Source organism: Mastigoproctus giganteus, unplaced genomic scaffold (assembly GCF_048544385.1).
Source record: "Mastigoproctus giganteus isolate SK-2022 unplaced genomic scaffold, ASM4854438v1 scaffold_56, whole genome shotgun sequence".
Classification (NCBI taxonomy): domain Eukaryota; kingdom Metazoa; phylum Arthropoda; class Arachnida; order Uropygi; family Thelyphonidae; genus Mastigoproctus; species Mastigoproctus giganteus.
In genome coordinates this window covers 1-21,629 of record NW_028328333.1, presented here as the reverse complement: position 1 = coordinate 21,629, position 21,629 = coordinate 1, and the positions used below count along the sequence as shown (strand labels likewise).

Sequence of the window (21,629 nt, the reverse complement as noted above, 5' to 3'; positions counted from 1 at the left end):
CACATCGTCAGCGTCCAGTCTAAGGCTATTACCGGTCTCACTCACTCTCCTAGTATCTATCGGCAAGTGATTACTGAGAAAAAGGTGCTGTGGTAAGTTCGACGCCCTACGGTGCGACAGCGCTATGCATCCCTGTAAATTACGCTTAATTGCCGCAAACTAAATTACACTGAGGCCGGCCTCAGTGTAGTTGCACTGATGTTTTTGAAAATCGATGCTGTGATCTTGAGGAAAAATATGAGCAGCGTTTCTGCATTAACTAATTTTTTTTTTTTTCTGTTTCTGCATTAACTAATGTCAAAAAAAGGGCAAAAAGCCAACTACACCCGGTATTCCCAGGTGGTCACCCTCCCAAGTACTGACCGGGCCTAACGCTGCTTAACTTCGGTGATCGGACGAGAACCGGTGTATTCAGCCTAGTATGATAGTTGGCTGGTAGAAGAGCCTGCAATAGGGCTACTTGTGGCTGACTTTGCTCTTCCGTGGATTTCATAACGTTTCCTATCGGAAAGGCCATGAAATCTCGGTTCTGTTACATGGAATCTAAGGCAAGAATTCGTCTAATTCGTACTGCTGCAGCTACATAACTGAACACGCGGTAATCATAATAATAATAATAATAGAAATAATAATACGCGTTCGAAACAGAAATTTGAGGGGAGGAAACAATCCTCGTGACCAAAGAGGCTGACCTGGTTACGAGATTAGGGCACATCGTCAGCGTCCAGTCTAAGGCTATTACCGGTCTCACTCACTCTCCTAGTATCTATCGGCAAGTGATTACTGAGAAAAAGGTGCTGTGGTAAGTTCGACGCCCTACGGTGCGACAGCGCTATGCATCCCTGTAAATTACGCTTAATTGCCGCAAACTAAATTACACTGAGGCCGGCCTCAGTGTAGTTGCACTGATGTTTTTGAAAATCGATGCTGTGATCTTGAGGAAAAATATGAGCAGCGTTTCTGCATTAACTAATTTTTTTTTTTTTTTCTGTTTCTGCATTAACTAATGTCAAAAAAAGGGCAAAAAGCCAACTACACCCGGTATTCCCAGGTGGTCACCCTCCCAAGTACTGACCGGGCCTAACGCTGCTTAACTTCGGTGATCGGACGAGAACCGGTGTATTCAGCCTAGTATGATAGTTGGCTGGTAGAAGAGCCTGTAATAGGGCTACTTGTGGCTGACTTTGCTCTTCCATGGATTTCATAACGTTTCCTATCGGAAAGGCCATGAAATCTCGGTTCTGTTACATGGAATCTAAGGCAAGAATTCGTCTAATTCGTACTGCTGCAGCTACATAACTGAACACGCGGTAATCATAATAATAATAATAGAAATAATAATACGCGTTCGAAACAGAAATTTGAGGGGAGGAAACAATCCTCGTGACCAAAGAGGCTGACCTGGTTACGAGATTAGGGCACATCGTCAGCGTCCAGTCTAAGGCTATTACCGGTCTCACTCACTCTCCTAGTATCTATCGGCAAGTGATTACTGAGAAAAAGGTGCTGTGGTAAGTTCGACGCCCTACGGTGCGACAGCGCTATGCATCCCTGTAAATTACGCTTAATTGCCGCAAACTAAATTACACTGAGGCCGGCCTCAGTGTAGTTGCACTGATGTTTTTGAAAATCGATGCTGTGATCTTGAGGAAAAATATGAGCAGCGTTTCTGCATTAACTAATTTTTTTTTTTTTCTGTTTCTGCATTAACTAATGTCAAAAAAAGGGCAAAAAGCCAACTACACCCGGTATTCCCAGGTGGTCACCCTCCCAAGTACTGACCGGGCCTAACGCTGCTTAACTTCGGTGATCGGACGAGAACCGGTGTATTCAGCCTAGTATGATAGTTGGCTGGTAGAAGAGCCTGCAATAGGGCTACTTGTGGCTGACTTTGCTCTTCCGTGGATTTCATAACGTTTCCTATCGGAAACGCCATGAAATCTCGGTTCTGTTACATGGAATCTAAGGCAAGAATTCGTCTAATTCGTACTGCTGCAGCTACATAACTGAACACGCGGTAATCATAATAATAATAATAGAAATAATAATACGCGTTCGAAACAGAAATTTGAGGGGAGGAAACAATCCTCGTGACCAAAGAGGCTGACCTGGTTACGAGATTAGGGCACATCGTCAGCGTCCAGTCTAAGGCTATTACCGGTCTCACTCACTCTCCTAGTATCTATCGGCAAGTGATTACTGAGAAAAAGGTGCTGTGGTAAGTTCGACGCCCTACGGTGCGACAGCGCTATGCATCCCTGTAAATTACGCTTAATTGCCGCAAACTAAATTACACTGAGGCCGGCCTCAGTGTAGTTGCACTGATGTTTTTGAAAATCGATGCTGTGATCTTGAGGAAAAATATGAGCAGCGTTTCTGCATTAACTAATTTTTTTTTTTTTCTGTTTCTGCATTAACTAATGTCAAAAAAAGGGCAAAAAGCCAACTACACCCGGTATTCCCAGGTGGTCACCCTCCCAAGTACTGACCGGGCCTAACGCTGCTTAACTTCGGTGATCGGACGAGAACCGGTGTATTCAGCCTAGTATGATAGTTGGCTGGTAGAAGAGCCTGTAATAGGGCTACTTGTGGCTGACTTTGCTCTTCCGTGGATTTCATAACGTTTCCTATCGGAAAGGCCATGAAATCTCGGTTCTGTTACATGGAATCTAAGGCAAGAATTCGTCTAATTCGTACTGCTGCAGCTACATAACTGAACACGCGGTAATCATAATAATAATAATAATAGAAATAATAATACGCGTTCGAAACAGAAATTTGAGGGGAGGAAACAATCCTCGTGACCAAAGAGGCTGACCTGGTTACGAGATTAGGGCACATCGTCAGCGTCCAGTCTAAGGCTATTACCGGTCTCACTCACTCTCCTAGTATCTATCGGCAAGTGATTACTGAGAAAAAGGTGCTGTGGTAAGTTCGACGCCCTACGGTGCGACAGCGCTATGCATCCCTGTAAATTACGCTTAATTGCCGCAAACTAAATTACACTGAGGCCGGCCTCAGTGTAGTTGCACTGATGTTTTTGAAAATCGATGCTGTGATCTTGAGGAAAAATATGAGCAGCGTTTCTGCATTAACTAATTTTTTTTTTTTTCTGTTTCTGCATTAACTAATGTCAAAAAAAGGGCAAAAAGCCAACTACACCCGGTATTCCCAGGTGGTCACCCTCCCAAGTACTGACCGGGCCTAACGCTGCTTAACTTCGGTGATCGGACGAGAACCGGTGTATTCAGCCTAGTATGATAGTTGGCTGGTAGAAGAGCCTGTAATAGGGCTACTTGTGGCTGACTTTGCTCTTCCGTGGATTTCATAACGTTTCCTATCGGAAAGGCCATGAAATCTCGGTTCTGTTACATGGAATCTAAGGCAAGAATTCGTCTAATTCGTACTGCTGCAGCTACATAACTGAACACGCGGTAATCATAATAATAATAATAATAGAAATAATAATACGCGTTCGAAACAGAAATTTGAGGGGAGGAAACAATCCTCGTGACCAAAGAGGCTGACCTGGTTACGAGATTAGGGCACATCGTCAGCGTCCAGTCTAAGGCTATTACCGGTCTCACTCACTCTCCTAGTATCTATCGGCAAGTGATTACTGAGAAAAAGGTGCTGTGGTAAGTTCGACGCCCTACGGTGCGACAGCGCTATGCATCCCTGTAAATTACGCTTAATTGCCGCAAACTAAATTACACTGAGGCCGGCCTCAGTGTAGTTGCACTGATGTTTTTGAAAATCGATGCTGTGATCTTGAGGAAAAATATGAGCAGCGTTTCTGCATTAACTAATTTTTTTTTTTTTCTGTTTCTGCATTAACTAATGTCAAAAAAAGGGCAAAAAGCCAACTACACCCGGTATTCCCAGGTGGTCACCCTCCCAAGTACTGACCGGGCCTAACGCTGCTTAACTTCGGTGATCGGACGAGAACCGGTGTATTCAGCCTAGTATGATAGTTGGCTGGTAGAAGAGCCTGCAATAGGGCTACTTGTGGCTGACTTTGCTCTTCCGTGGATTTCATAACGTTTCCTATCGGAAAGGCCATGAAATCTCGGTTCTGTTACATGGAATCTAAGGCAAGAATTCGTCTAATTCGTACTGCTGCAGCTACATAACTGAACACGCGGTAATCATAATAATAATAATAATAGAAATAATAATACGCGTTCGAAACAGAAATTTGAGGGGAGGAAACAATCCTCGTGACCAAAGATGCTGACCTGGTTACGAGATTAGGGCACATCGTCAGCGTCCAGTCTAAGGCTATTACCGGTCTCACTCACTCTCCTAGTATCTATCGGCAAGTGATTACTGAGAAAAAGGTGCTGTGGTAAGTTCGACGCCCTACGGTGCGACAGCGCTATGCATCCCTGTAAATTACGCTTAATTGCCGCAAACTAAATTACACTGAGGCCGGCCTCAGTGTAGTTGCACTGATGTTTTTGAAAATCGATGCTGTGATCTTGAGGAAAAATATGAGCAGCGTTTCTGCATTAACTAATTTTTTTTTTTTTTTCTGTTTCTGCATTAACTAATGTCAAAAAAAGGGCAAAAAGCCAACTACACCCGGTATTCCCAGGTGGTCACCCTCCCAAGTACTGACCGGGCCTAACGCTGCTTAACTTCGGTGATCGGACGAGAACCGGTGTATTCAGCCTAGTATGATAGTTGGCTGGTAGAAGAGCCTGTAATAGGGCTACTTGTGGCTGACTTTGCTCTTCCATGGATTTCATAACGTTTCCTATCGGAAACGCCATGAAATCTCGGTTCTGTTACATGGAATCTAAGGCAAGAATTCGTCTAATTCGTACTGCTGCAGCTACATAACTGAACACGCGGTAATCATAATAATAATAATAGAAATAATAATACGCGTTCGAAACAGAAATTTGAGGGGAGGAAACAATCCTCGTGACCAAAGAGGCTGACCTGGTTACGAGATTAGGGCACATCGTCAGCGTCCAGTCTAAGGCTATTACCGGTCTCACTCACTCTCCTAGTATCTATCGGCAAGTGATTACTGAGAAAAAGGTGCTGTGGTAAGTTCGACGCCCTACGGTGCGACAGCGCTATGCATCCCTGTAAATTACGCTTAATTGCCGCAAACTAAATTACACTGAGGCCGGCCTCAGTGTAGTTGCACTGATGTTTTTGAAAATCGATGCTGTGATCTTGAGGAAAAATATGAGCAGCGTTTCTGCATTAACTAATTTTTTTTTTTTTCTGTTTCTGCATTAACTAATGTCAAAAAAAGGGCAAAAAGCCAACTACACCCGGTATTCCCAGGTGGTCACCCTCCCAAGTACTGACCGGGCCTAACGCTGCTTAACTTCGGTGATCGGACGAGAACCGGTGTATTCAGCCTAGTATGATAGTTGGCTGGTAGAAGAGCCTGTAATAGGGCTACTTGTGGCTGACTTTGCTCTTCCGTGGATTTCATAACGTTTCCTATCGGAAAGGCCATGAAATCTCGGTTCTGTTACATGGAATCTAAGGCAAGAATTCGTCTAATTCGTACTGCTGCAGCTACATAACTGAACACGCGGTAATCATAATAATAATAATAATAGAAATAATAATACGCGTTCGAAACAGAAATTTGAGGGGAGGAAACAATCCTCGTGACCAAAGAGGCTGATCTGGTTACGAGATTAGGGCACATCGTCAGCGTCCAGTCTAAGGCTATTACCGGTCTCACTCACTCTCCTAGTATCTATCGGCAAGTGATTACTGAGAAAAAGGTGCTGTGGTAAGTTCGACGCCCTACGGTGCGACAGCGCTATGCATCCCTGTAAATTACGCTTAATTGCCGCAAACTAAATTACACTGAGGCCGGCCTCAGTGTAGTTGCACTGATGTTTTTGAAAATCGATGCTGTGATCTTGAGGAAAAATATGAGCAGCGTTTCTGCATTAACTAATTTTTTTTTTTTTCTGTTTCTGCATTAACTAATGTCAAAAAAAGGGCAAAAAGCCAACTACACCCGGTATTCCCAGGTGGTCACCCTCCCAAGTACTGACCGGGCCTAACGCTGCTTAACTTCGGTGATCGGACGAGAACCGGTGTATTCAGCCTAGTATGATAGTTGGCTGGTAGAAGAGCCTGTAATAGGGCTACTTGTGGCTGACTTTGCTCTTCCGTGGATTTCATAACGTTTCCTATCGGAAAGGCCATGAAATCTCGGTTCTGTTACATGGAATCTAAGGCAAGAATTCGTCTAATTCGTACTGCTGCAGCTACATAACTGAACACGCGGTAATCATAATAATAATAATAATAGAAATAATAATACGCGTTCGAAACAGAAATTTGAGGGGAGGAAACAATCCTCGTGACCAAAGATGCTGACCTGGTTACGAGATTAGGGCACATCGTCAGCGTCCAGTCTAAGGCTATTACCGGTCTCACTCACTCTCCTAGTATCTATCGGCAAGTGATTACTGAGAAAAAGGTGCTGTGGTAAGTTCGACGCCCTACGGTGCGACAGCGCTATGCATCCCTGTAAATTACGCTTAATTGCCGCAAACTAAATTACACTGAGGCCGGCCTCAGTGTAGTTGCACTGATGTTTTTGAAAATCGATGCTGTGATCTTGAGGAAAAATATGAGCAGCGTTTCTGCATTAACTAATTTTTTTTTTTTTTCTGTTTCTGCATTAACTAATGTCAAAAAAAGGGCAAAAAGCCAACTACACCCGGTATTCCCAGGTGGTCACCCTCCCAAGTACTGACCGGGCCTAACGCTGCTTAACTTCGGTGATCGGACGAGAACCGGTGTATTCAGCCTAGTATGATAGTTGGCTGGTAGAAGAGCCTGTAATAGGGCTACTTGTGGCTGACTTTGCTCTTCCATGGATTTCATAACGTTTCCTATCGGAAACGCCATGAAATCTCGGTTCTGTTACATGGAATCTAAGGCAAGAATTCGTCTAATTCGTACTGCTGCAGCTACATAACTGAACACGCGGTAATCATAATAATAATAATAGAAATAATAATACGCGTTCGAAACAGAAATTTGAGGGGAGGAAACAATCCTCGTGACCAAAGAGGCTGACCTGGTTACGAGATTAGGGCACATCGTCAGCGTCCAGTCTAAGGCTATTACCGGTCTCACTCACTCTCCTAGTATCTATCGGCAAGTGATTACTGAGAAAAAGGTGCTGTGGTAAGTTCGACGCCCTACGGTGCGACAGCGCTATGCATCCCTGTAAATTACGCTTAATTGCCGCAAACTAAATTACACTGAGGCCGGCCTCAGTGTAGTTGCACTGATGTTTTTGAAAATCGATGCTGTGATCTTGAGGAAAAATATGAGCAGCGTTTCTGCATTAACTAATTTTTTTTTTTTCTGTTTCTGCATTAACTAATGTCAAAAAAAGGGCAAAAAGCCAACTACACCCGGTATTCCCAGGTGGTCACCCTCCCAAGTACTGACCGGGCCTAACGCTGCTTAACTTCGGTGATCGGACGAGAACCGGTGTATTCAGCCTAGTATGATAGTTGGCTGGTAGAAGAGCCTGCAATAGGGCTACTTGTGGCTGACTTTGCTCTTCCGTGGATTTCATAACGTTTCCTATCGGAAAGGCCATGAAATCTCGGTTCTGTTACATGGAATCTAAGGCAAGAATTCGTCTAATTCGTACTGCTGCAGCTACATAACTGAACACGCGGTAATCATAATAATAATAATAATAGAAATAATAATACGCGTTCGAAACAGAAATTTGAGGGGAGGAAACAATCCTCGTGACCAAAGAGGCTGACCTGGTTACGAGATTAGGGCACATCGTCAGCGTCCAGTCTAAGGCTATTACCGGTCTCACTCACTCTCCTAGTATCTATCGGCAAGTGATTACTGAGAAAAAGGTGCTGTGGTAAGTTCGACGCCCTACGGTGCGACAGCGCTATGCATCCCTGTAAATTACGCTTAATTGCCGCAAACTAAATTACACTGAGGCCGGCCTCAGTGTAGTTGCACTGATGTTTTTGAAAATCGATGCTGTGATCTTGAGGAAAAATATGAGCAGCGTTTCTGCATTAACTAATTTTTTTTTTTTTTCTGTTTCTGCATTAACTAATGTCAAAAAAAGGGCAAAAAGCCAACTACACCCGGTATTCCCAGGTGGTCATCCTCCCAAGTACTGACCGGGCCTAACGCTGCTTAACTTCGGTGATCGGACGAGAACCGGTGTATTCAGCCTAGTATGATAGTTGGCTGGTAGAAGAGCCTGTAATAGGGCTACTTGTGGCTGACTTTGCTCTTCCATGGATTTCATAACGTTTCCTATCGGAAACGCCATGAAATCTCGGTTCTGTTACATGGAATCTAAGGCAAGAATTCGTCTAATTCGTACTGCTGCAGCTACATAACTGAACACGCGGTAATCATAATAATAATAATAGAAATAATAATACGCATTCGAAACAGAAATTTGAGGGGAGGAAACAATCCTCGTGACCAAAGAGGCTGACCTGGTTACGAGATTAGGGCACATCGTCAGCGTCCAGTCTAAGGCTATTACCGGTCTCACTCACTCTCCTAGTATCTATCGGCAAGTGATTACTGAGAAAAAGGTGCTGTGGTAAGTTCGACGCCCTACGGTGCGACAGCGCTATGCATCCCTGTAAATTACGCTTAATTGCCGCAAACTAAATTACACTGAGGCCGGCCTCAGTGTAGTTGCACTGATGTTTTTGAAAATCGATGCTGTGATCTTGAGGAAAAATATGAGCAGCGTTTCTGCATTAACTAATTTTTTTTTTTTTCTGTTTCTGCATTAACTAATGTCAAAAAAAGGGCAAAAAGCCAACTACACCCGGTATTCCCAGGTGGTCACCCTCCCAAGTACTGACCGGGCCTAACGCTGCTTAACTTCGGTGATCGGACGAGAACCGGTGTATTCAGCCTAGTATGATAGTTGGCTGGTAGAAGAGCCTGTAATAGGGCTACTTGTGGCTGACTTTGCTCTTCCATGGATTTCATAACGTTTCCTATCGGAAACGCCATGAAATCTCGGTTCTGTTACATGGAATCTAAGGCAAGAATTCGTCTAATTCGTACTGCTGCAGCTACATAACTGAACACGAGGTAATCATAATAATAATAATAGAAATAATAATACGCGTTCGAAACAGAAATTTGAGGGGAGGAAACAATCCTCGTGACCAAAGAGGCTGACCTGGTTACGAGATTAGGGCACATCGTCAGCGTCCAGTCTAAGGCTATTACCGGTCTCACTCACTCTCCTAGTATCTATCGGCAAGTGATTACTGAGAAAAAGGTGCTGTGGTAAGTTCGACGCCCTACGGTGCGACAGCGCTATGCATCCCTGTAAATTACGCTTAATTGCCGCAAACTAAATTACACTGAGGCCGGCCTCAGTGTAGTTGCACTGATGTTTTTGAAAATCGATGCTGTGATCTTGAGGAAAAATATGAGCAGCGTTTCTGCATTAACTAATTTTTTTTTTTTCTGTTTCTGCATTAACTAATGTCAAAAAAAGGGCAAAAAGCCAACTACACCCGGTATTCCCAGGTGGTCACCCTCCCAAGTACTGACCGGGCCTAACGCTGCTTAACTTCGGTGATCGGACGAGAACCGGTGTATTCAGCCTAGTATGATAGTTGGCTGGTAGAAGAGCCTGCAATAGGGCTACTTGTGGCTGACTTTGCTCTTCCGTGGATTTCATAACGTTTCCTATCGGAAAGGCCATGAAATCTCGGTTCTGTTACATGGAATCTAAGGCAAGAATTCGTCTAATTCGTACTGCTGCAGCTACATAACTGAACACGCGGTAATCATAATAATAATAATAATAGAAATAATAATACGCGTTCGAAACAGAAATTTGAGGGGAGGAAACAATCCTCGTGACCAAAGAGGCTGACCTGGTTACGAGATTAGGGCACATCGTCAGCGTCCAGTCTAAGGCTATTACCGGTCTCACTCACTCTCCTAGTATCTATCGGCAAGTGATTACTGAGAAAAAGGTGCTGTGGTAAGTTCGACGCCCTACGGTGCGACAGCGCTATGCATCCCTGTAAATTACGCTTAATTGCCGCAAACTAAATTACACTGAGGCCGGCCTCAGTGTAGTTGCACTGATGTTTTTGAAAATCGATGCTGTGATCTTGAGGAAAAATATGAGCAGCGTTTCTGCATTAACTAATTTTTTTTTTTTTTCTGTTTCTGCATTAACTAATGTCAAAAAAAGGGCAAAAAGCCAACTACACCCGGTATTCCCAGGTGGTCACCCTCCCAAGTACTGACCGGGCCTAACGCTGCTTAACTTCGGTGATCGGACGAGAACCGGTGTATTCAGCCTAGTATGATAGTTGGCTGGTAGAAGAGCCTGTAATAGGGCTACTTGTGGCTGACTTTGCTCTTCCATGGATTTCATAACGTTTCCTATCGGAAACGCCATGAAATCTCGGTTCTGTTACATGGAATCTAAGGCAAGAATTCGTCTAATTCGTACTGCTGCAGCTACATAACTGAACACGCGGTAATCATAATAATAATAATAGAAATAATAATACGCGTTCGAAACAGAAATTTGAGGGGAGGAAACAATCCTCGTGACCAAAGAGGCTGACCTGGTTACGAGATTAGGGCACATCGTCAGCGTCCAGTCTAAGGCTATTACCGGTCTCACTCACTCTCCTAGTATCTATCGGCAAGTGATTACTGAGAAAAAGGTGCTGTGGTAAGTTCGACGCCCTACGGTGCGACAGCGCTATGCATCCCTGTAAATTACGCTTAATTGCCGCAAACTAAATTACACTGAGGCCGGCCTCAGTGTAGTTGCACTGATGTTTTTGAAAATCGATGCTGTGATCTTGAGGAAAAATATGAGCAGCGTTTCTGCATTAACTAATTTTTTTTTTTTTCTGTTTCTGCATTAACTAATGTCAAAAAAAGGGCAAAAAGCCAACTACACCCGGTATTCCCAGGTGGTCACCCTCCCAAGTACTGACCGGGCCTAACGCTGCTTAACTTCGGTGATCGGACGAGAACCGGTGTATTCAGCCTAGTATGATAGTTGGCTGGTAGAAGAGCCTGTAATAGGGCTACTTGTGGCTGACTTTGCTCTTCCATGGATTTCATAACGTTTCCTATCGGAAACGCCATGAAATCTCGGTTCTGTTACATGGAATCTAAGGCAAGAATTCGTCTAATTCGTACTGCTGCAGCTACATAACTGAACACGAGGTAATCATAATAATAATAATAGAAATAATAATACGCGTTCGAAACAGAAATTTGAGGGGAGGAAACAATCCTCGTGACCAAAGAGGCTGACCTGGTTACGAGATTAGGGCACATCGTCAGCGTCCAGTCTAAGGCTATTACCGGTCTCACTCACTCTCCTAGTATCTATCGGCAAGTGATTACTGAGAAAAAGGTGCTGTGGTAAGTTCGACGCCCTACGGTGCGACAGCGCTATGCATCCCTGTAAATTACGCTTAATTGCCGCAAACTAAATTACACTGAGGCCGGCCTCAGTGTAGTTGCACTGATGTTTTTGAAAATCGATGCTCTGAACTTGAGGAAAAATATGAGCAGCGTTTCTGCATTAACTGATTTTTTTTTTTTTTTGGTTTCTGCATTAACTAATGTCAAAAAAAGGGCAAAAAGCCAACTACACCCGGTATTCCCAGGTGGTCACCCTCCCAAGTACTGACCGGGCCTAACGCTGCTTAACTTCGGTGATCGGACGAGAACCGGTGTATTCAGCCTAGTACTATTTTATTGGTTTCTATATACATACTTTGGATATACCAGCTTATGATACAAATATAAATTACAATATATACATTATTTACAAATTACATAGTATCATTTTCTGTTTCATTTTGTTACATATATATTTTTTTTTTTTTTTTTTTTTTTTTTTCACATTCTATTTTCCTTTTCAGGTTACATCCTCGCCTGAGAGTGGCGTTTCTTATTAGCATACGTTTTATTTACTTCCATTTGATTAACCTTCTTATATTGCACTACAGTCCTGAATTTGTTTTGGCTCATGTGATATTGTCTCTATACGTGAGGCTTGCTCACATATTTCCTTTTTATTTTGGTACACTTTTCCATTTTACTATACAATTTGTTGATATATGAATTTTTTTTATCTGTAGAACGGATATGTCCTACAATTATGATGCATACCAGCTTGTTATATAAATATACATTACATTATTTATAAGTTACACTCATTAGGTATACCAGCTTGTTATATAAATATATATTACATTATTTATAAATTACCCTCATTAGGTATACCAGCTTGTTATGTAAATATACATTACATTATTTATAAATTACACTCATTAGGTATACCAGCTTGTTATGTAAATATACATTACATTATTTATAAATTACACTCATTAGGTATACCAGCTTGTTATGTAAATATACATTACATTATTTATAAATTACACTCATTAGGTATACAAGCTTGTTATGTAAACATACATGACATTATTTATAAATTACATTGTATCATTTTCCGTTCCAATTTTTACATACCTTCATTTGTCAGATAACATCTTTTCTTTTTGTTTAACATATTATTATTGCTTTACATTCATTTACATTTAGCTCTACTTCACGACACCAGGTTACATTATTTCAGTTTTAACTTATCTCTCTTTTTTGTTTACATATAAAGCGAATACACAAGTTGTGTTGCTCATATTGGACACATTATATATGAATGGTTTATATATTGTTCCATTGTTCTGTATTTATACAGGTTCTTTCTCCTTTATATAACTTGACCATATTTCTTTTTTATTCTAATTTACACATAAGCTTTTCTTTTTTTATTGCTATTGTTAAACTATATTGTACATGATTTTTAAAGTACAAATTGTTATTGAGATCTTACGTTATATATACATTCGTGCTAATTGACAATCCTTATTGAAATACACATAGTGATTTATCATATACCTATAATGTTTCTTAAGATACATTAATTTATTAGTTTCATTGTGTTACGTTATCTTATTTCTTTGTTTAACTTGTATTAGTTCAGTTTTCACATTTAAAAACATTTATGGCATTGTGATGATTAATTTGCGATTGGTTTGTATTTGTAACTGTCTTGCTCTCCAGAGAGGACTCCTGTTTTCTGCCATTCCCTCGGGGTTATTGCTTTCTTGTAGATGGTATCATGAGTGATTTCTTTGAGATATTTGTTTACTTTCATCAATATGTTTCCTGCTTCATTTCTCCCGTATATTTCATCGCATCTGTGCGACCATATTGCGTACATTGTAATGATTATTATGATCATTTTTGTTGTTTCTATTTTTCCATCTTTTAACCAGAATACAAGTTTTTCGGTGATCATTGACGATGAAGAGATCAGTGGAGTCACTACGTTCCATATTTTAGATGTGACGTTGCAGTATATCATTAGGTGGTGTATTGTTTCTGGATCGTTGCAGAAGTTGCATTTGGCTGGACTGTAGATAGGTATGCCTTTTGCAACCAGCCATATTCTGGTTGGCAGACAACAGTGATGAACTTTATAAAAGAAGGTCTTATATTTCGGTTTTATTGGTAATTTAAACACTTTTTCTAGTACTGGTGATAGTCTTATATTTCCCCTTTGAATTTCCCTGTGTTGTGGTGGTGGTATAGTGCTTCTTATCATTTTTGTGTAGGTCACTCTTGAGTTTGTTTCCAGAATTTTCCCGAGATCTATTCTGTCTTTTGCATACTCTTCACCTTCCACGATTTCTCTGAACATTTCTGGTATTCTATTTATTTTTGCTTCCAGTGAGTAGGCATATCTGTGAGGGAGTAACTTTTGTTTAAACATTAGTACATAAGGTGTCCACCCTTTTCCTGAGTTTTGGGCTTTTTCTGCAATTTTCGCATTGTTTATTAGTGTTTTTATGTGGATGTTAACGAGCCCAAGGCCTCCAGCTTCACTGTCGTGAAAGAGTGTTGACCTTCTCATTGGTTCGTAGGATGAATTCCAAATAAACTGGGCGCATTCTCTATGAATCCTGTCTGCATATTTCCCATTGTATGGGATGTGTCCGATCAGGTACCATAGTTTGGACATTATATACTGGTTGCACACTCTTGCCTTCCCTTTTACTGAGAGATGTCTTCCTCTCCAGGTTGATAATTTTTGGGTCACTTTCTTGCACAATGCTTCCCATTGGTTAGCGTAACATTCTTCTTCACCTAGTGTGATTCCTAGTATTCTAAATTCGTTTTTACTGTTTATATTTTCAGGCAAGGTGGGTGTTTTTTTCCACTTTCCGATTAATGTTGCGTTTGTTTTCCTTTCATTTATTTTTAGGCCGCTCGCCTTTTCGAAAGATTTCATGATTTTTAGTATTTCATTTACAGATTGAGCCGTTGTCAGCGTCACCGTGATATCGTCAGCGTACGCCAGGACCTTAGTTTCTCTCTCTTCGCCTATGCGCGTTCCGCTAATTTTTTTGTTTGATTGGATTGACCTTATCAGTGGTTCTATAGCCAAGGCAAACAGAATCATTGAGAGGTTGTCACCTTGCCTAATGGAGCATTGGATATTGAATGGGGCAGACAGCTTTTTGTTAATTATTAATCTTGATTGAGCCTTATTGTACAACGTTCTTATCCATGTTTGGAACCCGATTCCGAATCCTGTTGCTTTTATAACTTTATGTAGGTAATCATGGCTGACTGAATCAAAGGCTTTTTCTAAGTCCAGTCCCATTAGAATGCATGGTTTTTCAGTTACTTTGTAATATTCATAAATGCATCTTACCTGCATTATGGTGTCTTCAATTTTTCGCCCCTTAATTCCGCACGTTTGGGCATCAGTGATTATTTTCACTAAGTGGATTTGTACTCTTGACGCTAAGATTTTTGACAAGATTTTGAAGTCTGTGTTCAGAAGAGTAATGCCTCTCCATTGGTTTATGTCTTTTAGATTTTCTTTATTCTCGGTTTTTGGGATGGTACATATGTATCCTAGGTTAAAATTTTGGGGTGTATTTTCTGTTTTTCCTATTGCTATTATCATGTCTACAAATTGGTCTTCAAATATGTGGAAGTATTTCTTGTAAAATTCAGCAGTGAGTCCGTCTGGTCCTGGTGATTTTTGTGTTGGGAGTTTTCTGATTGCTTGTCTGCATTCTTGTATGGATATAGGTTTGTCGATTTCTTCTGCTTCATCTGGTTTTAATTTATTTAACAGCTGTAAGAAAGTGTCTGATTCGGTCTCACAGCTGTGTTTTCTTTCAAATGTTTTCGTGTAGTGATTGTGGAAGATAGCTATTATATCTGCATCATTTTTGTATGTTTCATTGTTTTTTGTTATGGCTTTTACGGTTCTTTTCTTGCATCTTTCTTTTTCAAATAACCAAGCTGTACTGCTTTTGCCTTCATCATTTTCGATGGCCTTAATTCTAGCTCTAAGCCATGCGCCTTCTATTTCTTTCTTTTCAATATCTTTTAGTTTTTCTTTAAGTTTTGTTCTTTCCATTGTGTTTTTAATATTTCTATCGGGTGTGTATGTTCTTTGTAATTCTTTTATTATGTTTCTCTTTTCTTCGTTCTGTTTATGTTTCATTTGTTTCCCCAATTTAATAGCCATTTTTTTTACCTCCTGTTTAAATCTATACCACCCTTCTATTGGGTTTTCAGCGTTTTTTGTTTCTCTGCTGATTTTTTTGATTTCTGCTTGAAACTCGTCTTCCTGTAGGAGACTTGCATTCAGTTTCCAGAGCGGGTATTCCCTGTTTACAAATGCGCTTTCTTGGACTTCACTTAATAGCTTAACTATCAGCATGTGGTGGTCAGTGAAGGAAACTGGTGTATGCATGACGTTTCCTACTGTGATCCCCAGGTGGTCTGGGTAGTAAAGTCTATCAAGTCTGGACGCGTTGTTTGCAGAAAAGAATGTGTATTCTTTCTGTGTTGGGTGTAGTGTACGGTAGGCGTCATATAAATGTAATGTTTTGAATATTTTAGAAAATGTGGGAATGGGTGTATCTGTTGCCTTTTCTTGATCCCTTGTTTTGTCTTCTAAGAAATTCATGTCTCCTGCCGCTATAATTGTGTGCTTATCTGTTAGTATATGTTCCAGTTCTGTCCAAAAGTGTTTTTTTTCGTTGTGTCTTGTAGGCCCATATATGTTGATCAACGATAAGGTTTTTGAGTTCCATGTTATGTCTACTCCTAATGCTCTGTGTGGAATCAGAGTTTCGTGAGCGTGTATTTGTATATTCCGGGCTCTTTTATAAATTAGTGTTATTACTCCTGCAACTGAATTATTTTGGGCTGGTTCAAAAATAGAGATATAATTTTTATTTAGTTTTTGTTCGAACATGGCTACTTCTTTTAAGTCATTTATCCTGGTGTCTTGAAGCATAACAATATCAGGTTTTAGGTTTACTAATAAATTTATCAATAATTTCTGAGAGTCATTGCCTTTCAGTCCATTGCAGTTTAGGGATATTATTTTCATTGTTTAGGAATTAATATTTGTCTGGAGGTAAACTTGGGTTATTCTATATTTAGTGGTTCTTCTGGTTTCTTTAGTTATCCGGTTTTGCGGCTTCCTTTTCTTTTCCTTTGTCCCGCTTGTTCCTTACGACCAAGTTGGGAACGAATTTTGTTTTTTTCCTTCTCTCCGATGTTTTCTTTACTTCTTCACTTTCTTTCTCACTTTCCTTTCCTTCGGGCACGTTGGGCGTATCTAGAGGCTGTATTGATTCTGTATTGTCGTTATTCACAGCAGGTGTTGTTAACATTTGCGGAGTGCCTTCACAGGTGTTTTCTAATGGTGATTTATGGCTTTGGTTTATTTTTGGTGGGGTTAACTGTGTTGCGTCAATTATTGGTGTTATATTTGACGGGTTTTCTTCCACTAATCCCGAATCATTTTTATTTCCCGGTTCTTCGATGCACTCCGTTTCCTGGACATCATCGATATTGCAGGTATCTGTGTCTTCACAGAAGTCGTTTTTCAGGTTTTTTGATATTATGCCTGCATACGTGCGGCCTATGCAGTTTTCCGCTTCATGACCTATTTTACTGCATTTTTCGCATTTTGGTGCAGTGCACTCTTTGCGAAGGTGCCCAATTTTTTTGCATCTAAAGCAGGATGGTGGTCTTCCGCTTATGACTACAATTCCAGTCATTTTCTGCACCCTAATGACATAGGGTATATCTGTGACCTGTACTTCATCATTAAGTTCTATTATCATTTTCTTTTTGTTACTGAGAATGTGGGACCATTCTCTGTCCTTTATGGTGGATATGTTCTCGAGGTATTTTATGGTCCCGAATTTCTCGAAATGCATCGCCACTAGGCGGTTCGGAATTTGGGGTGGGAGCCAGTGAATAACGACCTCTATTTTCCGAGTCTTGTTAATCGGGATAATAGCGCATGCAAGGCCACGAACAGTAATTTTCTTAAGAGAACAGAATCTTTCTTTAATATTATGCTCCTTAAAGGAGATAATGAATACAGAATTAAATTTCACAGATCCTAGGTGCCATACATCTGAACCTTTAATCTTACCTTTCAGGCTGCAAATAATATCAGATTCCGAATATGGAGCTCCGCTTGGGTCACATCGGAGAATGCACGATTTACTCCAGTCAAGGTCGATTGGAATGTTCAAGGAGTCTACTAGTTCCTCCGTTGATAGGACTTGCGGCGATTTCACTACATTCCCGGTGGTTGTATTTGACATAGCTTTACGGCTGGTCTTAACTTCTGTACTTCCTCCGTTAGACATTGCAGCCTTGAACGGTTGTAAACCAGAGGGGTTGCCGAACCACACCCTTCGAAAGACGGCACTAGCCAACTAATCCCCACAATAGCGGAGAAAGGGAAACACACGTCTGCACTGGTCAAGATCATCCAGCGAACTGTGGTGTATTCAGCCTAGTATGATAGTTGGCTGGTAGAAGAGCCTGTAATAGGGCTACTTGTGGCTGACTTTGCTCTTCCATGGATTTCATAACGTTTCCTATCGGAAACGCCATGAAATCTCGGTTCTGTTACATGGAATCTAAGACAAGAATTCGTCTAATTCGTACTGCTGCAGCTACATAACTGAACACGCGGTAATCATAATAATAATAATAGAAATAATAATACGCGTTCGAAACAGAAATTTGAGGGGAGGAAACAATCCTCGTGACCAAAGAGGCTGACCTGGTTACGAGATTAGGGCACATCGTCAGCGTCCAGTCTAAGGCTATTACCGGTCTCACTCACTCTCCTAGTATCTATCGGCAAGTGATTACTGAGAAAAAGGTGCTGTGGTAAGTTCGACGCCCTACGGTGCGACAGCGCTATGCATCCCTGTAAATTACGCTTAATTGCCGCAAACTAAATTACACTGAGGTTTTTGAAAATCGATGCTGTGATCTTGAGGAAAAATATGAGCAGCGTTTCTGCATTAACTAATTTTTTTTTTTTTCTGTTTCTGCATTAACTAATGTCAAAAAAAGGGCAAAAAGCCAACTACACCCGGTATTCCCAGGTGGTCACCCTCCCAAGTACTGACCGGGCCTAACGCTGCTTAACTTCGGTGATCGGACGAGAACCGGTGTATTCAGCCTAGTATGATAGTTGGCTGGTAGAAGAGCCTGTAATAGGGCTACTTGTGGCTGACTTTGCTCTTCCATGGATTTCATAACGTTTCCTATCGGAAACGCCATGAAATCTCGGTTCTGTTACATGGAATCTAAGGCAAGAATTCGTCTAATTCGTACTGCTGCAGCTACATAACTGAACACGAGGTAATCATAATAATAATAATAGAAATAATAATACGCGTTCGAAACAGAAATTTGAGGGGAGGAAACAATCCTCGTGACCAAAGAGGCTGACCTGGTTACGAGATTAGGGCACATCGTCAGCGTCCAGTCTAAGGCTATTACCGGTCTCACTCACTCTCCTAGTATCTATCGGCAAGTGATTACTGAGAAAAAGGTGCTGTGGTAAGTTCGACGCCCTACGGTGCGACAGCGCTATGCATCCCTGTAAATTACGCTTAATTGCCGCAAACTAAATTACACTGAGGCCGGCCTCAGTGTAGTTGCACTGATGTTTTTGAAAATCGATGCTGTGATCTTGAGGAAAAATATGAGCAGCGTTTCTGCATTAACTAATTTTTTTTTTTTTCTGTTTCTGCATTAACTAATGTCAAAAAAAGGGCAAAAAGCCAACTACACCCGGTATTCCCAGGTGGTCACCCTCCCAAGTACTGACCGGGCCTAACGCTGCTTAACTTCGGTGATCGGACGAGAACCGGTGTATTCAGCCTAGTATGATAGTTGGCTGGTAGAAGAGCCTGTAATAGGGCTACTTGTGGCTGACTTTGCTCTTCCGTGGATTTCATAACGTTTCCTATCGGAAAGGCCATGAAATCTCGGTTCTGTTACATGGAATCTAAGGCAAGAATTCGTCTAATTCGTACTGCTGCAGCTACATAACTGAACACGCGGTAATCATAATAATAATAATAATAGAAATAATAATACGCGTTCGAAACAGAAATTTGAGGGGAGGAAACAATCCTCGTGACCAAAGAGGCTGACCTGGTTACGAGATTAGGGCACATCGTCAGCGTCCAGTCTAAGGCTATTACCGGTCTCACTCACTCTCCTAGTATCTATCGGCAAGTGATTACTGAGAAAAAGGTGCTGTGGTAAGTTCGACGGCCTACGGTGCGACAGCGCTATGCATCCCTGTAAATTACGCTTAATTGCCGCAAACTAAATTACACTGAGGCCGGCCTCAGTGTAGTTGCACTGATGTTTTTGAAAATCGATGCTGTGATCTTGAGGAAAAATATGAGCAGCGTTTCTGCATTAACTAATTTTTTTTTTTTTTCTGTTTCTGCATTAACTAATGTCAAAAAAAGGGCAAAAAGCCAACTACACCCGGTATTCCCAGGTGGTCACCCTCCCAAGTACTGACCGGGCCTAACGCTGCTTAACTTCGGTGATCGGACGAGAACCGGTGTATTCAGCCTAGTATGATAGTTGGCTGGTAGAAGAGCCTGTAATAGGGCTACTTGTGGCTGACTTTGCTCTTCCGTGGATTTCATAACGTTTCCTATCGGAAAGGCCATGAAATCTCGGTTCTGTTACATGGAATCTAAGGCAAGAATTCGTCTAATTCGTACTGCTGCAGCTACATAACTGAACACGCGGTAATCATAATAATAATAATAATAGAAATAATAATACGCGTTCGAAACAGAAATTTGAGGGGAGGAAACAATCCTCGTGACCAAAGAGGCTGACCTGGTTACGAGATTAGGGCACATCGTCAGCGTCCAGTCTAAGGCTATTACCGGTCTCACTCACTCTCCTAGTATCTATCGGCAAGTGATTACTGAGAAAAAGGTGCTGTGGTAAGTTCGACGCCCTACGGTGCGACAGCGCTATGCATCCCTGTAAATTACGCTTAATTGCCGCAAACTAAATTACACTGAGGCCGGCCTCAGTGTAGTTGCACTGATGTTTTTGAAAATCGATGCTGTGATCTTGAGGAAAAATATGAGCAGCGTTTCTGCATTAACTAATTTTTTTTTTTTTCTGTTTCTGCATTAACTAATGTCAAAAAAAGGGCAAAAAGCCAACTACACCCGGTATTCCCAGGTGGTCACCCTCCCAAGTACTGACCGGGCCTAACGCTGCTTAACTTCGGTGATCGGACGAGAACCGGTGTATTCAGCCTAGTATGATAGTTGGCTGGTAGAAGAGCCTGTAATAGGGCTACTTGTGGCTGACTTTGCTCTTCCGTGGATTTCATAACGTTTCCTATCGGAAAGGCCATGAAATCTCGGTTCTGTTACATGGAATCTAAGGCAAGAATTCGTCTAATTCGTACTGCTGCAGCTACATAACTGAACACGCGGTAATCATAATAATAATAATAATAGAAATAATAATACGCGTTCGAAACAGAAATTTGAGGGGAGGAAACAATCCTCGTGACCAAAGAGGCTGACCTGGTTACGAGATTAGGGCACATCGTCAGCGTCCAGTCTAAGGCTATTACCGGTCTCACTCACTCTCCTAGTATCTATCGGCAAGTGATTACTGAGAAAAAGGTGCTGTGGTAAGTTCGACGCCCTACGGTGCGACAGCGCTATGCATCCCTGTAAATTACGCTTAATTGCCGCAAACTAAATTACACTGAGGCCGGCCTCAGTGTAGTTGCACTGATGTTTTTGAAAATCGATGCTGTGATCTTGAGGAAAAATATGAGCAGCGTTTCTGCATTAACTAATTTTTTTTTTTTTCTGTTTCTGCATTAACTAATGTCAAAAAAAGGGCAAAAAGCCAACTACACCCGGTATTCCCAGGTGGTCACCCTCCCAAGTACTGACCGGGCCTAACGCTGCTTAACTTCGGTGATCGGACGAGAACCGGTGTATTCAGCCTAGTATGATAGTTGGCTGGTAGAAGAGCCTGTAATAGGGCTACTTGTGGCTGACTTTGCTCTTCCGTGGATTTCATAACGTTTCCTATCGGAAAGGCCATGAAATCTCGGTTCTGTTACATGGAATCTAAGGCAAGAATTCGTCTAATTCGTACTGCTGCAGCTACATAACTGAACACGC

At 41.5% G+C, this 21,629-nt stretch overlaps 21 non-coding genes and 1 pseudogene across 21 annotated transcripts; all 22 read right to left on the bottom strand.

Moving 5' to 3' along the window:
• Positions 1-314: 314 nt before the first annotated feature.
• LOC150074757 (5S ribosomal RNA) lies at positions 315-433 on the bottom strand. The gene has a single exon (XR_016548016.1). It is a non-coding gene; the product is annotated as a 5S ribosomal RNA (ribosomal RNA).
• A 593-nt stretch (positions 434-1,026) lies between these two features.
• LOC150074756 (5S ribosomal RNA) lies at positions 1,027-1,145 on the bottom strand. The gene has a single exon (XR_016548015.1). It is a non-coding gene; the product is annotated as a 5S ribosomal RNA (ribosomal RNA).
• A 588-nt stretch (positions 1,146-1,733) lies between these two features.
• Positions 1,734-1,852, bottom strand: LOC150074755 (5S ribosomal RNA). The gene has a single exon (XR_016548014.1). It is a non-coding gene; the product is annotated as a 5S ribosomal RNA (ribosomal RNA).
• A 588-nt stretch (positions 1,853-2,440) lies between these two features.
• LOC150074754 (5S ribosomal RNA) lies at positions 2,441-2,559 on the bottom strand. Its single transcript, XR_016548013.1, has one exon. It is a non-coding gene; the product is annotated as a 5S ribosomal RNA (ribosomal RNA).
• A 591-nt stretch (positions 2,560-3,150) lies between these two features.
• On the bottom strand, positions 3,151-3,269 carry LOC150074753 (5S ribosomal RNA). Its single transcript, XR_016548012.1, has one exon. It is a non-coding gene; the product is annotated as a 5S ribosomal RNA (ribosomal RNA).
• A 591-nt stretch (positions 3,270-3,860) lies between these two features.
• On the bottom strand, positions 3,861-3,979 carry LOC150074752 (5S ribosomal RNA). The gene has a single exon (XR_016548010.1). It is a non-coding gene; the product is annotated as a 5S ribosomal RNA (ribosomal RNA).
• Positions 3,980-4,572: 593 nt separating this feature from the next.
• On the bottom strand, positions 4,573-4,691 carry LOC150074751 (5S ribosomal RNA). Its single transcript, XR_016548009.1, has one exon. It is a non-coding gene; the product is annotated as a 5S ribosomal RNA (ribosomal RNA).
• A 588-nt stretch (positions 4,692-5,279) lies between these two features.
• Positions 5,280-5,398, bottom strand: LOC150074750 (5S ribosomal RNA). The gene has a single exon (XR_016548008.1). It is a non-coding gene; the product is annotated as a 5S ribosomal RNA (ribosomal RNA).
• A 591-nt stretch (positions 5,399-5,989) lies between these two features.
• LOC150074749 (5S ribosomal RNA) lies at positions 5,990-6,108 on the bottom strand. The gene has a single exon (XR_016548007.1). It is a non-coding gene; the product is annotated as a 5S ribosomal RNA (ribosomal RNA).
• A 592-nt stretch (positions 6,109-6,700) lies between these two features.
• On the bottom strand, positions 6,701-6,819 carry LOC150074748 (5S ribosomal RNA). Its single transcript, XR_016548006.1, has one exon. It is a non-coding gene; the product is annotated as a 5S ribosomal RNA (ribosomal RNA).
• Positions 6,820-7,406: 587 nt separating this feature from the next.
• Positions 7,407-7,525, bottom strand: LOC150074747 (5S ribosomal RNA). The gene has a single exon (XR_016547997.1). It is a non-coding gene; the product is annotated as a 5S ribosomal RNA (ribosomal RNA).
• Positions 7,526-8,117: 592 nt separating this feature from the next.
• LOC150074746 (5S ribosomal RNA) lies at positions 8,118-8,236 on the bottom strand. Its single transcript, XR_016547989.1, has one exon. It is a non-coding gene; the product is annotated as a 5S ribosomal RNA (ribosomal RNA).
• A 588-nt stretch (positions 8,237-8,824) lies between these two features.
• Positions 8,825-8,943, bottom strand: LOC150074745 (5S ribosomal RNA). Its single transcript, XR_016547986.1, has one exon. It is a non-coding gene; the product is annotated as a 5S ribosomal RNA (ribosomal RNA).
• A 587-nt stretch (positions 8,944-9,530) lies between these two features.
• On the bottom strand, positions 9,531-9,649 carry LOC150074744 (5S ribosomal RNA). Its single transcript, XR_016547975.1, has one exon. It is a non-coding gene; the product is annotated as a 5S ribosomal RNA (ribosomal RNA).
• A 592-nt stretch (positions 9,650-10,241) lies between these two features.
• On the bottom strand, positions 10,242-10,360 carry LOC150074743 (5S ribosomal RNA). Its single transcript, XR_016547964.1, has one exon. It is a non-coding gene; the product is annotated as a 5S ribosomal RNA (ribosomal RNA).
• Positions 10,361-10,948: 588 nt separating this feature from the next.
• Positions 10,949-11,067, bottom strand: LOC150074742 (5S ribosomal RNA). The gene has a single exon (XR_016547953.1). It is a non-coding gene; the product is annotated as a 5S ribosomal RNA (ribosomal RNA).
• Positions 11,068-11,656: 589 nt separating this feature from the next.
• Positions 11,657-11,777, bottom strand: LOC150074741 (5S ribosomal RNA; annotated as a pseudogene).
• A 6,731-nt stretch (positions 11,778-18,508) lies between these two features.
• On the bottom strand, positions 18,509-18,627 carry LOC150074740 (5S ribosomal RNA). Its single transcript, XR_016548044.1, has one exon. It is a non-coding gene; the product is annotated as a 5S ribosomal RNA (ribosomal RNA).
• A 588-nt stretch (positions 18,628-19,215) lies between these two features.
• Positions 19,216-19,334, bottom strand: LOC150074739 (5S ribosomal RNA). The gene has a single exon (XR_016548033.1). It is a non-coding gene; the product is annotated as a 5S ribosomal RNA (ribosomal RNA).
• A 592-nt stretch (positions 19,335-19,926) lies between these two features.
• On the bottom strand, positions 19,927-20,045 carry LOC150074738 (5S ribosomal RNA). The gene has a single exon (XR_016548022.1). It is a non-coding gene; the product is annotated as a 5S ribosomal RNA (ribosomal RNA).
• A 591-nt stretch (positions 20,046-20,636) lies between these two features.
• LOC150074737 (5S ribosomal RNA) lies at positions 20,637-20,755 on the bottom strand. Its single transcript, XR_016548011.1, has one exon. It is a non-coding gene; the product is annotated as a 5S ribosomal RNA (ribosomal RNA).
• Positions 20,756-21,346: 591 nt separating this feature from the next.
• Positions 21,347-21,465, bottom strand: LOC150074736 (5S ribosomal RNA). Its single transcript, XR_016547947.1, has one exon. It is a non-coding gene; the product is annotated as a 5S ribosomal RNA (ribosomal RNA).
• Between the last annotated feature and the right edge of the window lie 164 nt (positions 21,466-21,629).